The following is a 15,908-nucleotide window of genomic DNA, read 5'->3' as shown; positions in this document are numbered from 1 at the left end:
CCCAGCCCTATTGAATATAGTGAGCAGGATGTAATAAGGTGTTTCAGAGGCCAACAGTCGGTCCCAATGATGAGAAAACCTAGAGCTGTGTGAATATAGTGAGCAGGGATGTAATGAGGTGTTTCAGAGGCCAACAGTCGGTCCCAATGATGAGAAAACCTAGAGCTGTGTGAATATAGTGAGCAGGGATGTAATGAGGTGTTTCAGAGGCCAACAGTCGGTCCCAATGATGAGAAAACCTAGAGCTGTGTGAATATAGTGAGCAGGGATGTAATGAGGTGTTTCAGAGGCCAACAGTTGGTCCCAATGATGAGAAAGCCTAGAGCTGTGTGAATATAGTGAGCAGGGATGCAATGAGGCGTTTTAGAGGCCAACAGTTGGTCCCAATGATTAGAAAACAGAGCGAGTGAGTGAGTGGTTTTACGCCACTTTTGGCAATACTCCTGCAATACACCTGAAATGGGATGATAGATGGATGATGGAAGGATGATTGATGATGATGGATGATGATGATGATTGATGACTGATGATGATTGATGATGATGGATTATGATGGATGATGATTGATGATGATGGATGATGATTGATGATGATTGATGATGATGGATGATGATGGATGATGATTGATGATGATGGATGATGATGGATGATGGATGATGATGGATGATGATTGATGATGATTGATGATGATGGATTATGATGGATGATGATTGATGATGATGGATGATGATGGATGATGATGGATGATGATGGATGATGATGGATGATGATGATGATTGATGATGATTGATGATGATGGATGATGATGGATGATGATTGATGATGATGGATGATGATGGATGATGGATGATGATTGGTGATGATTGATGATGATACCATGACACTGTTTGCTTCAAGGATTGGCTACTGCATTATCCTGATTATGCCCAAATGTAAACAATTTCATACCCATCATATGCTACCTCTTGAATCTGGCTATGCATCCTAACTGTATTGCTGCAGTATTGAAGATGTGCAAACATAAATCAAGGTTGATCTTGTCAAACTTCACTGTAAAACCAGGCTATGCATTTTGTAACTTCAGATTTATATACATCACTGTACATTGCTGACATGTTTCATATCAAAAGACCAAGGCAGACAAGTATGTCCAGGAAGCTATAATACTGCATGGAATAAATCATTCAACATGTACAACAGACATGTAAGGCATTGTAAGGATAGCTGACTCAATGCATGCTTTCTGTCCTGACTGCTCAACATTGTGGCCTCACACAGCAGTGCATAACTTACTGTTACCATAGGAACTTAAAACTAAAAACTCCTATAAGAATAATTTTAACTTCTTAAATTTGAAATGTTCTGTTTTTCTAGGACTCATACCTTTCAAAAATATGAAAAGGCCAAATCAGGGGATAAACGAGTTCAAACTGACAATCATGAAGGACAGATGAGGCAACAGTTCTGTTTACAACAAACCCTTCTTATGTTGTAGGGGCCTATCCATGCAATACCGTACACATCCTTATGTTCCACATACTTACAACTGCCACACCCCTCTTTGTACCCTTTTACCACTTTGTAATGCCAATAATTCCCTAGAGCTTCTCCTTCCATACCAAATTGAATGTGTAACATGTTCGAACATGCTGACTGGAGTTCTCAAATGGTCCTATTCAGAGCCCTCTCTGCACAGTTGCAACTTAATTATGTATAGAAACTTTCCTGGGATCTAGTTCAAGAATCCAATTTTAGCTGATACCTGTTCTGAGATTGTTCGATGACAATGTTGAGAACATCAAATGTCATAGCAGAACCAAATCTCAAAATATATGTATGTAAAATCTACAAAAAAAATTTTCAAATTCACAATTTGATTGATATCAAATCAACACAAATTCCTGAATTAGCACGTTCCCAGCAGCCTATGCGAGTCATACACGACAACTTAACATATCGAATGGCTGGTGAAAATGTGGGTTAGAATTGGTCTTCAGAAACCCATGCTTGTCGCAAGAGGCGACTAACAGGATTTGGTGGTCATACTAACTGATTGGTTGATGCATGTCATCCTATTCCAAATAAGTAAAAAAATGCTCATGATGTCAACCACTGGACCATCTGGTCCAGACTTGACTATTAACACACTGCGGTCATATACCTGGTTAATATTGCTGTATGTAGCGTTGAATAAAAAAACATCAATCAATGGGGTGGTCAGGCTGTGACTTGATTGATAGCACGCTAAATGTGTAGATCAGGTTCATAAGATTTATCACGGGTTTGTCTGATCCAGACTCAATTATTGACAGGCTGTTGTCCTACAGTTAGAATATTGCTGAGAATGGAGAATAACAACAAAAATCAACACAAAAGTATGATGAACTGTAGGGGGTGTTTCTTTGGTTATCTTCAATCATTGGTTGAAAACAATATCGCCAATGGTGGCATGTGGTCCTTCGCACAGTACACAGGTGACAGGTCACAAATCAGGTGAAGTTAAGCAAAGTCTGTGGTGGAGAATCCTTGGATGGGTGACTGCGTTTCAGCAGCTTAGCTCCTGTGAGTTTCTAGGGCTTCAGTCCTGCCCCACACTGAAGCACATGTAACACATGTAGCGTCTCTTTGGGCAAGTGACTGTTCGAAATGTGCCTCTGTTCACCCAGCAGTGAATGGGTACCTAGTAGGATGAGATGGCAGTGGATGCTAACCTTCTAGCGTCTAACAGGCAGCTTAGGTTGTATACTCCCCAGGGAGCTGAATATGATTCTTGAGTGCAGTGACCAGGGTAATAATAGCGCTTTGAGCATGCAACTAAGCGGTGTGCGCAATATAGATAGCCTATTATTATAATATCTATTTCTAGAATTGTGGCACACATGAGTAATCATGATGACCATGATAACAGGGTGTAGCACTTGCTTATAGAAGTTTCATGTGAATAGGATTGATCAAACTAGCTGTGTCAATGATCATAACAGAGATTTGGTGGAGCATTATTCTACTGAAACTTAAAGACCAAATTAAGCTGGTTCAATAAAAGAACTTTGGTAAATCACTTGGCATCAATATTAACTGATAACTGGATAAGATGAAGATGTACTTCAGCACAACTTGGACCATCCTGCACACTGGGTACCATAGCTAATGGTTTTGAAAATACAGCGTTGACAGCGACTTCTCAATCCATACTGACATATCAGGAAGGAAACGACAAGCATGATCTTACATCGTCTTTTGGTATGACACTGCCTGGGATCCACTGACCTTCTACTCCCTGGGCAGATACTTTATCCACTAGAACATGCAGCAGTAGAAACATTTTAGTCCTCATAATGATAACATATGGAAAAAACCTTAAAACTGGCCAATTTCTACTAGTCATTATGATACCTTAACTATTGGGCAGTTTGTCCAGGACTATAGGACTAGGGCCAATTTCTAAGGCTGTCACGGTTGTCCAATGGTTGATGTAATATCTTTTTTTGGTTTAAATGGAGTAACAAATATCTGAAGCTGTCAGTAACATCAAATGGAAGTCTTAATAATGCTTTTAAGAAAGAGGAATAACCAGTTACCATGGCAACTGAAACTTGGCTTGTCTTTCCCATAACAATGTTTGTGTGAATTATTTTGGTTTGAAATTCATGAAAATGCAAAAAGCACATACGAAACATATTTATTTCTTCATATTTTTCTATATTAAACTTGAAGTGAGGATGAAGGGCATTTATTTAGTCTCTTAATGACCAATATGTACTCAGTGTCAATTCTATGATTCTACTGTTGCCCCTTCAACATAAATATTATGATTCTAAATTTTCAAGATTTTTTGGAGGTTTTTTATTTGATAAACAAAGATAAACTGTGATCAATTTATGTCTCATTTCAGAAACTAAAGACATAATAAGATATATATATTTTCTAAATGAGTGCGTTATAGGAAAGACATGCATGTTACAGGATTGACTATATTTGTTACAGAAAAGACATTGCAAATTCATATCATCAGTATGAAAAGAGTGGTAAAGATTATCTTAAATGTTTCTCATGTATATAATAATGCTTGCAAAAGTAATACCAGTCATTATCTTTTTCAGTGATATTGATAAATTTATTCCAACTTTTTGAAGGATAAATTCTAAAATCTGTTACAGTAAGGACAAAAGTTTGTTACATGACAGAACAAATTACCATACAATGACATTTTAGATCACAAAGCAGTTTCCGCATTTTTACTGTAATAGAAAATGTGTTACTTTGAATAACAATGCACATGTTTGTGATATTTATATTTTTAAATGATTAATATGAAGAATGTTACCTATGACCTACATTATAACTGTTACAGGAAAGACTTAAGATGTTACAGTACTGACTATGTGAAACGAAGTTTTGGTCAGCCTAGTTAGTTCACTATCATAAGTAAACAAAGGTTTACCAAACAGGGGTACCACCAGATGTAGTTATAGTTATATTTCCATCTCATTGTGAAATCTCCAGATTGATGTGATAGAAGACAGTTATGGTGAAGACAACATTTTGTTACATGAAAGACATTTAGAGAATAGTTTTCATGTCTTTTTATGGTTTCTATGATCAACAATCAAATCCAAAGTTTTTGAGGTTGAGTATTAATTTTACTAATATTGTGAAACACTGAAAGTATTTGGTAAACGAATCGAGGTATACTGAAAACCAAGAAAGACTTGGTCAACTTGTAGAATGAACAATTCAGAAAATGTCAGAAAACACATGACCTACAATTAGAACACAACTTTCAACTGCAAGTAAGAATCTAAACTACAACCTGGAATGCAACACTTGAAACATCAAGCCATCTAGGAAGAAAGTTGAAAGATTATAGCTGACTTCCCAAGACATTATACGCCTTCATAGTGGCTTTTAACTGTAGACCAAATGTTAATGTCAACCTCACAATGAGATGATTCTGGAGTCTTCTGTAACTTTGGGATGACTGTCTCAATCACTAGCCCCCTCATCTTCAGCCTTCACCATCTCTCCTTCACTAGCCTCTCATCTTCAGCCTTCACCTTCTCTCTATCACTAGCCTCATCTTCAACCTACACTTTCTCTCCATCACTAGCCTCCTCATCTTCAGCTTCTTTCCAGCACTAGCCTCCCCATCTTCAGCCTTCACCTTCTTTCCACCACTATAGTTTCCTCATCTTCAGCCTTCACCTTCTCTCCATCACTAGCCTCATCTTCAGCCTTCACCTTCTCTCCATCACTAGCCTCATCTTCAGACTTCACCTTCTCTCCATCACTAGCCTCATCTTCAGCCTTCACCTTCTCTCCATCACTAGCCTCCTCATCTTCAGCCTTCACCTTCTCTCCATCACTAGCCTCCCCATCTTCAGCCTTCACCTTTTCTCCATCACTAGCCTCTTCTTGTTCACTCTTCGCTTTCTCTCCATCACTAGCCTCCTCATCTTCAGCCTTCACCTTCTCTCCATCACTAGCCTCCTCATCTTCAGCCTTCACCTTCTCTCCATCACTAGCCTCCTCATCTTCAGCCTTCACCTTCTTTCCATAACTAGCCTCCTCATCTTCAGCCTTCACCTTCTCTCCATCACTAGCCTCCCCATCTTCAGCCTTCACCTTCTCTCCATCACTAGCCTCCCCATCTTCAGCCTTCACCTTCTCTCAATCACTAGCCTCCTCATCTTCAGCCTTCACCTTCTCTCCATCACTAGCCTCATCTTCAGCCTTCACCTTTTCTCCATCACTAGCCTCTTCGTGTTCACTCTTCGCTTTCTCTCCATCACTAGCCTCTTCATCTTCAGCCTTCACCTTCTCTCAATCACTAGCCTCATCTTCAGCCTTCACCTTCTCTCCTTCACTAGCCTCATCTTCAGCCTTCACCTTCTTTCCATAACTAGCCTCCTCATCTTCAGCCTTCACCTTCTCTCCATCACTAGCCTCATCTTCAGCCTTCACCTTCTCTCCATCACTAGCCTCTTCATCTTCACTTTCTCTCTATCTCTAACAGCATCTTCAGCTTTCACCTTCTCCCCTTCACTAACCACATTTGGGGTAGACTGTGTATAGTGGTCTGTTCAAAACATTGGCCAAAGTGTGAATTTTCCAGATTCCCATAAAAGACTTGTCCCTCTTCACTTTGAGGGTTTTGAGTCGAAATATGCTTTTGACTATGTTGTCAGTGAGACAAGTTCCTAGAACATATATGTCAGAATACTGAGCATAATGACGTGGCAAGTTATGTCTCTTTACACTGACATCCTTCCTTTATGCCTTGAGACTGGAAATTTCCATCAAGATCTTTGGCTTCATTGGCAACAAGTTCAGAGACTACTCTCACTGTCATTTCTGCTGCTCTGTTAACTGTCCCAAAAGCAAGTACACTGCCACATGATGGTGAGCAGTTACCATTTGATAACACAGTACAAGGATACAGCTCACCATTTGTTCATTGCCATGGTTAATTTAGTTGTACAGCTCCACTCTGAAATTCCACTTTGGAGTTGCTTTGTATTCCAGTCAAGCACACATTGCTATTCAGTAAACCTTCATGAAATCAGCATTAGTGAATTTCAAATTATTTTGATGATGTAATGAAATCTATACATTATCATACTTGAGTGTTTGTCTTTGCCAACAAAGACCTTTTCAGAAAATAAAGAAGCGTGGAGAGTTGAATTTTAGTGCAGTGAAGAAATGTTTTTCTCCAAAACTCGTATTCTAAAACTTGTTTGACCTTTTAAAATAGAAAATACCCATAAGCTATTAGGTACTTCATGATCACTGCCATGATTCTATATTAAATGTAATGTTAGTCTTTTCTATAACCATGGTACCATATTAACTCCGAAATCATAAACACTTATTTTAGCAAGCTTAGGAACAAGTAACTAAAATCTCATTGATCCCTTTAGTACTATATATCATCAAACATAACAGAGAGTAGTTACTTTGATTCTGATTGTCTTATGGAAATGTAGAATGTCATTACTGAAGCAAAACTGTCTTTGCCGTAACACATTTCTTATAACAATTAGGTGTTTCAATAATTTTGCATAAAATGATGAAGTGCAAGTTTATCCTACAAACTGCTTGATTGAAATAATTAATTAGAATATTGAAAAAGAACAGAGAGTAATTTTCTTTGTTTCTTTATAACTTTTCAATTGCAAAATGTCATTACAATAACAAAATATGTCTTTACTGTAACACATTTCTTATAAAAACAATATGTTCTGACAATGTTGCTCAAAATAATAAAATACAACTTTGTCTTTCAAACTGCTCAATTAAAATATTCAGTTGGAATGTTGAAAAAGAACAGAAAGTAATAGTTTTCTTACTTTATAGCTTATTAAGTGAAGAAAGTCATTACCATAACAAAATCTGTCTCAGCTGTAACAAAATTTAGTGTTATAGGAAAGACTGTTACAGGAAAGACAAATCATTAGATAAAAAATTATATTGACTAATTAATGGTCCCTTCATGAAGCTGAATGTTCACACAATTTTCTGTTCATGAATTGGCACATAAACCTGGAACTTGAAATAACTATTTTGCATCTGTTCCATTGAATCATAGCGTAATGGGAAAGACATGAAATGAAAATACTCATCAGTTCCTTACCTTTTTGGTTAACTTTTGGTGCTTATTTGTCTCCTGGTGCACATGGCACATCACACTCCTATTGTATAGGAAATGGTACTAGGCATGACAAAAAGTACTGATATCCTTGCATTGGGGATGATTGATTATTCCAAAGTTTTATTCAGTGTTACAGGAAAGACACAAAATCTAAGGACGGTGTTATATATAATTATTATTCAGGAATTATATCAGTTAGATTGAAATTACACACTGAAATTCCTAAATGAATCTAGTTTTTATAAGATAACCACAGTAATATTATATATATGCCAATATTTATAAAATGACAGTTTCTCAAATTTGAAGCTAAATGCACTGGGACAGCCAAAAATGCACTTTCTACCCATTTAAAACGCATCAAAAACACATAATATGACACAATGATTGAAAATAACCGTTTTACCAGATGCATTACTTTGCAGGTGATAATCTGAACAAATTGCAATGTCAATATATATTTTTTTAAATTTTGTAATGGGTTCGGACAGAAATAGTGACATCTTTTGAAAATGACTCATAACTGCTCTTGATGCACTGGAGGTACAATGAATATTATTGTGCGTCCTTCAGGATGCTGTATATTCTTTTCTGAGTCCTTTATCTACATTTGTGCTAACAGGATGCACATTTGTGCATTGCGTAAAACCCTGTAGAGGCATCCAAATTTTAGCAATTACTAGCCCTACAGACATGTTACACATTATCAAGTCTCAATGGGACCATGGGACTATTGTTCTAGTTCAAAATGCAGCATTCTGAAATTTCTATCACCTTTTTTAAAGATAATGCAAGTTGTTTCAGGAAGCTCACATTGTACCAATGCCAACTATCACCTCTTCTTCCCCATTACTTGACCTCTGTTGAGTGACATCCGTGAGGTCAAGTACGGCAGAGTGAATCAGAACATAAACATGGCTGCCAAAATGTCTAGACTGGCTCCATGATTACCCGGCAGATAAAAGGCTTATCCATTTAACACAGATCACTGACTAAAGATACGAGAAAGGCCAATTACCTGTTAGACTTATGATAGACATATTTATGTCTGGCATACTTATGTCAAACCTTTCTTTCCATGTATACTACTCATAAGAAGTTCAAAGAACACCCGATTCTTTCATATTACTATAGATAATCTGTCATGGTATCACAGATTAACTATAGCATTATGAAAGAGTTGGGTGTTCTTTAACTTGTTTGTTCGTTTATTGTTTAACACCACACTCAGCAATGTTCCAGCTATATGATGGCAGTCTGTAAATAATCGAGTCTGGCCCAAACAATCCAGTGATTGACATCATGAGCATCGATCTAGGCAATTGGGATTGACATGCATCAACCAAGTGAGCGAGCCTGACCACCCAATCTCGTTAGTTGCCTCTTATGACAAGCATGGGTTGCTGAAGACCAATTCTAACCCGGAATCTTCACGGGAGTTTAACTTCTTTTGAATAGTATATATTATCAAAAGGAGCTTCAAGGTTAGATCACTTGCTAACTGGACTGATACAGTGTCTCACTGGACTGACAGTATCTCACTGGACTGACACAGTATCTCACTGGAATGACACAGTATCTCACTGGACTGACACAGTATCTCACTGGACTGACACAGTATCTCACTGTGGTATATATGGTGAAGTTGACTGACTGCACCCTACAATATACAGTATTGGTTTGCCTAGCCTAGACACCATGACTTCCATTGCTTCTAGACTACTGTGGTATATATGGTGAAGTTGACTGACTGCACCCTACAACATACAGTATTGGTTTGCCTAGCCTAGACACCATGACTTCCATTGCTTCTAGACTACTGTGGTATATATGGTGAAGTTGACTGACTGCACCCTACAACATACAGTATTGGTTTGCCTAGCCTAGACACCATGACTTCCATTGCTTCTAGACCACTGTGGTATGTATGGTGAAGTTGACTGACTGCACCCTACAATATACAGTATTGGTTTGCCTAGCCTAGACACCATGACTTCCATTGCTTCTAGACTACTGTGGTATATATGGTGAAGTTGACGACTGCACCCTACAATATACAGTATTGGTTTGCCTAGCCTAGACACCATGACTTCCATTGCTTCTAGACTACTGTGGTATATATGGTGAAGTTGACTGACTGCACCCTACAACATACAGTATTGGTTTGCCTAGCCTAGACACCATGACTTCCATTGCTTCTAGACTACTGTGGTATATATGGTGAAGTTGACTGACTGCACCCTACAACATACAGTATTGGTTTGCCTAGCCTAGACACCATGACTTCCATTGCTTCTAGACCACTGTGGTATGTATGGTGAAGTTGACTGACTGCACCCTACAATATACAGTATTGGTTTGCCTAGCCTAGACACCATGACTTCCATTGCTTCTAGACTACTGTGGTATATATGGTGAAGTTGACGACTGCACCCTACAATATACAGTATTGGTTTGCCTAGCCTAGACACCATGACTTCCATTGCTTCTAGACCACAGTCGCTTGTTTGTTATGTTTGTTTGTTTGTTATTTTACGCCACACTCAGCAATATTCCAACTATATGATGGCGGTTTGTAAAATAATCGAGTCTGGACCAGACAATCTAGTGATTGATATCATGAATATCGATCCACACAATTGGGATACAATGACATGCATCACCCAAGTCAGCGAGCCTGACCACCTGATCCCGTTAGTCACCTCTTACGACAAGCATAGTCGCCTTTTACGGTGAGGAGAGAGGAGCTTATGCACATTCGATGACCCCAGCAACACTGTCGCTAGGCTGACATCACATGGCAATATTTTTCGCCGGTGTATCATGCAACAAAATTTTCACAAATTACATCATAGGTTATTGTGACATGACTGTATAAGGCGATCGTAGCGCTACGATAGATTTGTGGAATGGATCCCTAAATTCTAAAGGTAGGCTGTTGTAAGCTATTAAATTAATGTCAACTTTTAATGTGTTTGAAGTATTATTCTGTTCATGTCATGGGCGGATACAGCTTTTTTTTAAAAGGGGGAGTGCACAATTAAGATCTATTTATTGTCTTTGGTGGTAATTTATACAGAAATAAGGATTTTTTTCGAACCCCCCCTCTGTATACGCCCATGCATGTCATTTGGATTATGCTGTGGATCGTGTAGATGTTGGCCTATTCACACACAACAGTGAAATTATTTTCAGAAAGTTATGAACAAGTAATAAATATTATACTAAACTCGCTTCCGTGTAATCCCTTTCGCTTGTTAGATACAGAACTATTCACTCATTTCATAAACTTGGTCCTACATGGGAGCTCATTCAGTATTCTGTATGTATTAAGCATATATTTTCTTTCAGAAATGTAAATTTTAACTGCACTGTAAACAATACCTGTATGAGTTTCACACCGAGTTAGAACAAAGACTGTTCGTTCCACCACCGTGCTTGGAGGAGGACATAGTGGAAACTGCCTTGTCCGTGATCACTGGTGAATGTTGTGCCCTTCTTGAGTCGTGACTGAAACAAAGTTCAAATCAAAGTGAGTAAGTTAGTGAATGAAACATTGTTCAAATTGGAGAGTGAGTGAGTGAGTGAGTTTGGTTTTACGCCGCTTTTAGCAATATTCCAGCAATATCACGGCGGGGGACACCAGAAATGGGCTTCACACATTGTACCCATGTCGGGAATCAAACCCGGGTCTTCGGCGTGACGAGCGAACGCTTTAACCACTAGGCTACCCGACCGCCCCTCAAATTGGAGAGAGTGAGAAGGACAAGGTTCAAATCTGAGAGTGTGACTGTGAGTGAGAAAAACAAGGTTCAAATCTGAAAGAGTGAGTGAGAAAAACAAGGTTCAAATCTGAAAGAGTGAGTGAGAAAAAAAAGGTTCCAATCTGAGTGAGTGAAAAAAACAAGGTTCAAATCTGAGTGAGTGAGTGAGTGAAAAAAACAAGTTTCAAATCTGAGTGGGTGAGTTAAAGAAACAAGGTTCAAATCTGAGAGAGTTCAATTGAATGGGGTTCGATACTGTTGACAGCACTGTGAAATGACGCGGTGCATATTGTCATTTTAGTTGAACTTACATATTTTTCACTCAAATACAAATGGGACTGACAACTATGACGATCCTGAAGTCATAATTTAACATGAACGCCAGAGAACAATCAGTCTTGATTATCCACCAAAAACCGATCCCAGTGGGTGTAAAAGGCAAATAGTGATCAAAATTATATGACTGGGTCATTGAAAATCAGTGATGACACTAAGCGTTCCCAAAGAGTAAGCTAAACACTAAACCTGCAACGAATGTCCATAGTACTGTGATGAATCCAACATCACCCACTGTGTACATAGTTAATCAATGACTGTGTGTGCCTATTGCTCTGTCATGTGTGGTATTTTTATAGCTACTAAGACAGCAATACCCCAGCTCTGTGGACTGCCCATTATGTTCTTCAATGTCTGCATCACAATGGACATTTGCTTGCTGCATGGTTGGTGCAAGGACTAGGTGAGGTGAAATGGGGTTAAACGTCGCGTCAAAGATTATTGCACTTATATAGTGTGAGTGAGTGAGTTTGGTTTTACGCCGCTTTTAGCAATATTCCAGCAATATCACGGCAGGGGACACCAGAAATGGGCTTCACACATTGTACCCATGTCGGGAATCGAACCCAGGTCTTCGGCGTGACGAGCGAACGCTTTAACCACTAGGCTACCCGACCGCCCCACACATGTACGTGTGTGTGTTTGTGTGGCTGCTTGTACTAGTCCGGACTGATGCCGATTTATAGTGCTAGCTCACTGAGATACCATGCCGCAGTTCAACATGAATATCCCACTCAGACACAGTATACTGATTCCGAGCTGACCAGTCCTGGTTTTAGCCCCTTAATGCCGAGCGCCAGACAGGGTAACAACAAGTACCATCTTTTAACGTCTTTTGGTATGACGTGGTGCAAGGTCTAAAGCATAGGGAGACAAGTATATGGCCACAACTATCACAATACACAGCAATCGAATTTCACACTAATCTGAAGCTACTAAATTGTACTGATGAGATTTGTTTTGTTTTTTGTTGTTTAATGCCGCACTTAGCAATATTCCACTTATATGACGGCGGTCTGTAAAATATTTGAGTCTGGACCAGACAATCCGGTGATTGACATCATGAGCATCGATCTACGCAATTGGTTTTTGATGACATGCATCGAGCAAGTCAGCGGGTCTGACAACCTGATCCTGTTAGTCACTTCTTAGTCTTACGACAAGCATAGTCGCCTTTTACGGCAAGCATGGGTTGCTGAAGACCAATTTACGGGTCGTACTGATGAGAAGTAAGCATCCAATGACGGCAGTCCTCATTGACAAGTAGCATTTGAGGGCTGTGATTTTGAACTACATCTCAATGCTTCAATTTTGCCTAAAATTGGATCTGAATAAAACTGACCAAAAATGGAAACACAGTAACCATGTTTGTCTCGCTGAAGCAGGGCTAGGTCTCCCTGGTTACCTCAGAGAATAAAGTCCATCTTGGCCATGCACTTATTGCCCATTAAAAACCAATGAAAGCCAAGCTGAACCAAACCAAATAATGTTTCTTCTATAATTCTAATCATTTGAAAAAACCCTCTGATCAATACTAGGTTCTTATTATTTCATTCCACCAGTAGTCAGGGGATCTTAACTCTTGCTCACCCAGTTTTCTGTATTTCCTGACAAAAATCATTACGTAACTTAGCGTTTATTCCACCTGAGATGCAGAAGTTACCATGTTGAACATAAATGTCACATTTCTTACACATGAATGTCAGGTTGACAAGCATGCACATCGCAGTTCTGTCGCCAGTACCAGCTATAAGCAGAAATTCAATAGAATTTTGTACATGCTGTAAGGACAAGTAAAAATAACCATTATTATCTGCAAAAGGCGAAGTCTTACCTTAAAAACCGATGTGAGGATGCTTTATACACATAATCATCTAGTTCACAGGATCTCAGTGGTGGGCACAAGGCAAAGAAAGCCAATCAAAAAGCTAGCTACATTCTAGGAAACAGTTCTGATGGCATCTTTTGTTTGCAAGATGCTTATTTCTGTAGGTGCTATTATGTGTAGGTTAAAAGCAGACTTGAGGTTTTGGTTCAAAATGTGAACCCTTGACAGTAAAAACAATAGATACATATTAAAATGATATCAATAAATCCTTGGTGATGTAACACTACTCTCATGGGAGGGTCTTCAAAATGTTGATAAACATCAAAGGCAGACAAAACCTGAGAACCCCAGGCATTTTGTAGGAATGCCTGGGGCATGGTGACAGAAAGCCCCAGGCATTCTAAAATGCCCAGGATTTCAAGGATCTTGACTAACTTCCAGGTTTAACAACAAAATGAAAGCCCAATAAAAACAAAATCTTTCTAACCCAGTTGTCTTTGAAAAGTCTGAACAGTTTGTCTAAATGTTAATTTCCCTGTTGTTTCCATATCCTCGTGCATGATATCCATTCATCCACTATACGTCACATTTCAGTATGAGGGATGCCAATCATTGCTAAAAGTAAACGAGATATTTCGGAATTAACGCTTAATGGGGTTGACGGAATATTACTGTGGTAAATATAGTATATGATATGAATTAATATCCACATACTATCAAGTTAATTGCAATACATTTGTCAAACATAATGTGAAATTACAAGATATTGCTCAACCATATTTAGTTTCCTTCTAAATGACGTCCGCCTATATAAAGTCTGGACCAGACAAACCAGTGATAGATATGATCAACTTCTCCCGTCGTCAGGGCACAATGGCACACAATGAACTAAGTCACCAAGCCTGACCACCTTACACTTAGCATCGATGGCTGGGTGAGGTGAGGTGAAATGGGGTTTAACGTCGCGTCAAAGATTATTGCACTTATATAGCGACGTGCATGTACGTGTGTGTGTGTGGCTGCTTGTACTAGTCTGGACTGATGCCGATTTATAGTGCTAGCTCACTGAGGTACCATGCCGCAGTTTAATACCCCATGAATACCCCACTCAGACACAGAATACTGACTCCAAGCCAACAAGTCCTTGTTTTAGCCCCTTAATGCAGAGCGCCAGACAGGGTAACAACAAGTACCATCTTTTAACGTCTTTTGGTATGACGCGGCCGGGGATTGAACCCCGGACCTATCGCTCTCCGGGCGGACGCTCTGCCACTAGACCACGGAGGAGGTCTCGATGGCAGGGGACCAACTCACATCATAAACATGACTGACTGGAATGTGTTCATGGTAAGCAAAAAACAAGACGTAGGTTGTCTAACGACATATATGTACGGCTTAGATAAATAAAACATTCGACTACCAAGTAGGAAGGAACAATCAACGATATCGCAATCAAAGTTCTGTGATGCTCTGGTTGTGGTACCTGATAACACCTGTTTGGATAATGATTGAATACTGATATCGACTGCACTGAAGCAGGGAGTAATCAGGTCCTAGTCTATAAAGCTGCCAAGGGCATTTCATGCCAGGGATAGGGTGGTCAGGCTTGCTGACTTGGTTGATGCATGTCATCGCATCACAATTGCGTGGATCAATGCTCATGATATCAATCACTGGATTGTCTTGTCCAGACTTGATTATTTACAGACCGCTGTCATATAGCTGGAATATTGCTGAGTGCGGTGTTATACAACAAACAAACATTCAATAGACAACACTGATCATGTGGATCATGTTGACAGTGTTTTGTTGCATTACACGCATGAATTCACATTGCTGGAGGGGCTAGAACATCACATAGGTAATAAATAATTTTTCTCAACATAAAGAAGACTTGTTTTACATCATGTATAAAATCTGTCATAGAACACACATTATACAATGTGAACTTCGACCATGTCGACAGGGTGCAAGATCAGAGGAACACCGCAGGACAAACACCACACAACATCAGATGAAGTTCCCAAATGTCTGTACAATCATTATATCAAGTATCATGAAAAATGTTTTGTTTCCCAAAAGAGCAATGCCTCAAGTTTAACAACTCAAGCAGCTAGTTTTAACATCATTACAACTTATGCATCATCGGAACAATCTTCAGCAGCATTGTCCTGGAGAAACATAACTCCCTACACTTCTCTCAGATGATAGATTGGTAGACATGATTTCTTCACAAAATCCTGCTCCTCGATGCATCTACATAAACAAAATGGAGACCAATCACATTCATCTCCTACATCCGCAATAAACAATCTAGACGAGCTGTATCACT

At 39.2% G+C, this 15,908-nt stretch overlaps 1 protein-coding gene across 1 annotated transcript in view; it reads right to left on the bottom strand.

Annotated features, from left to right (window-relative positions):
• Positions 1–15,908, bottom strand: part of LOC124113391 — a 91,109-nt gene that overhangs the window by 60,219 nt on the left and 14,982 nt on the right. Inside the window, exon 2 of the mRNA XM_046473704.2 lies at positions 11,033–11,158. The gene's annotated coding sequence lies outside the window, so the exon portion shown is untranslated. The remainder of the gene's footprint in view (positions 1–11,032; positions 11,159–15,908) is intronic.

Source organism: Haliotis rufescens, unplaced genomic scaffold, assembly GCF_023055435.1.
Source record: "Haliotis rufescens isolate VD_foot unplaced genomic scaffold, xgHalRufe1.0.p SCAF_1, whole genome shotgun sequence".
Taxonomy (NCBI): Eukaryota; Metazoa; Mollusca; class Gastropoda; order Lepetellida; family Haliotidae; genus Haliotis; species Haliotis rufescens.
This window is presented reverse-complemented; position numbering and strand designations above follow the sequence as displayed.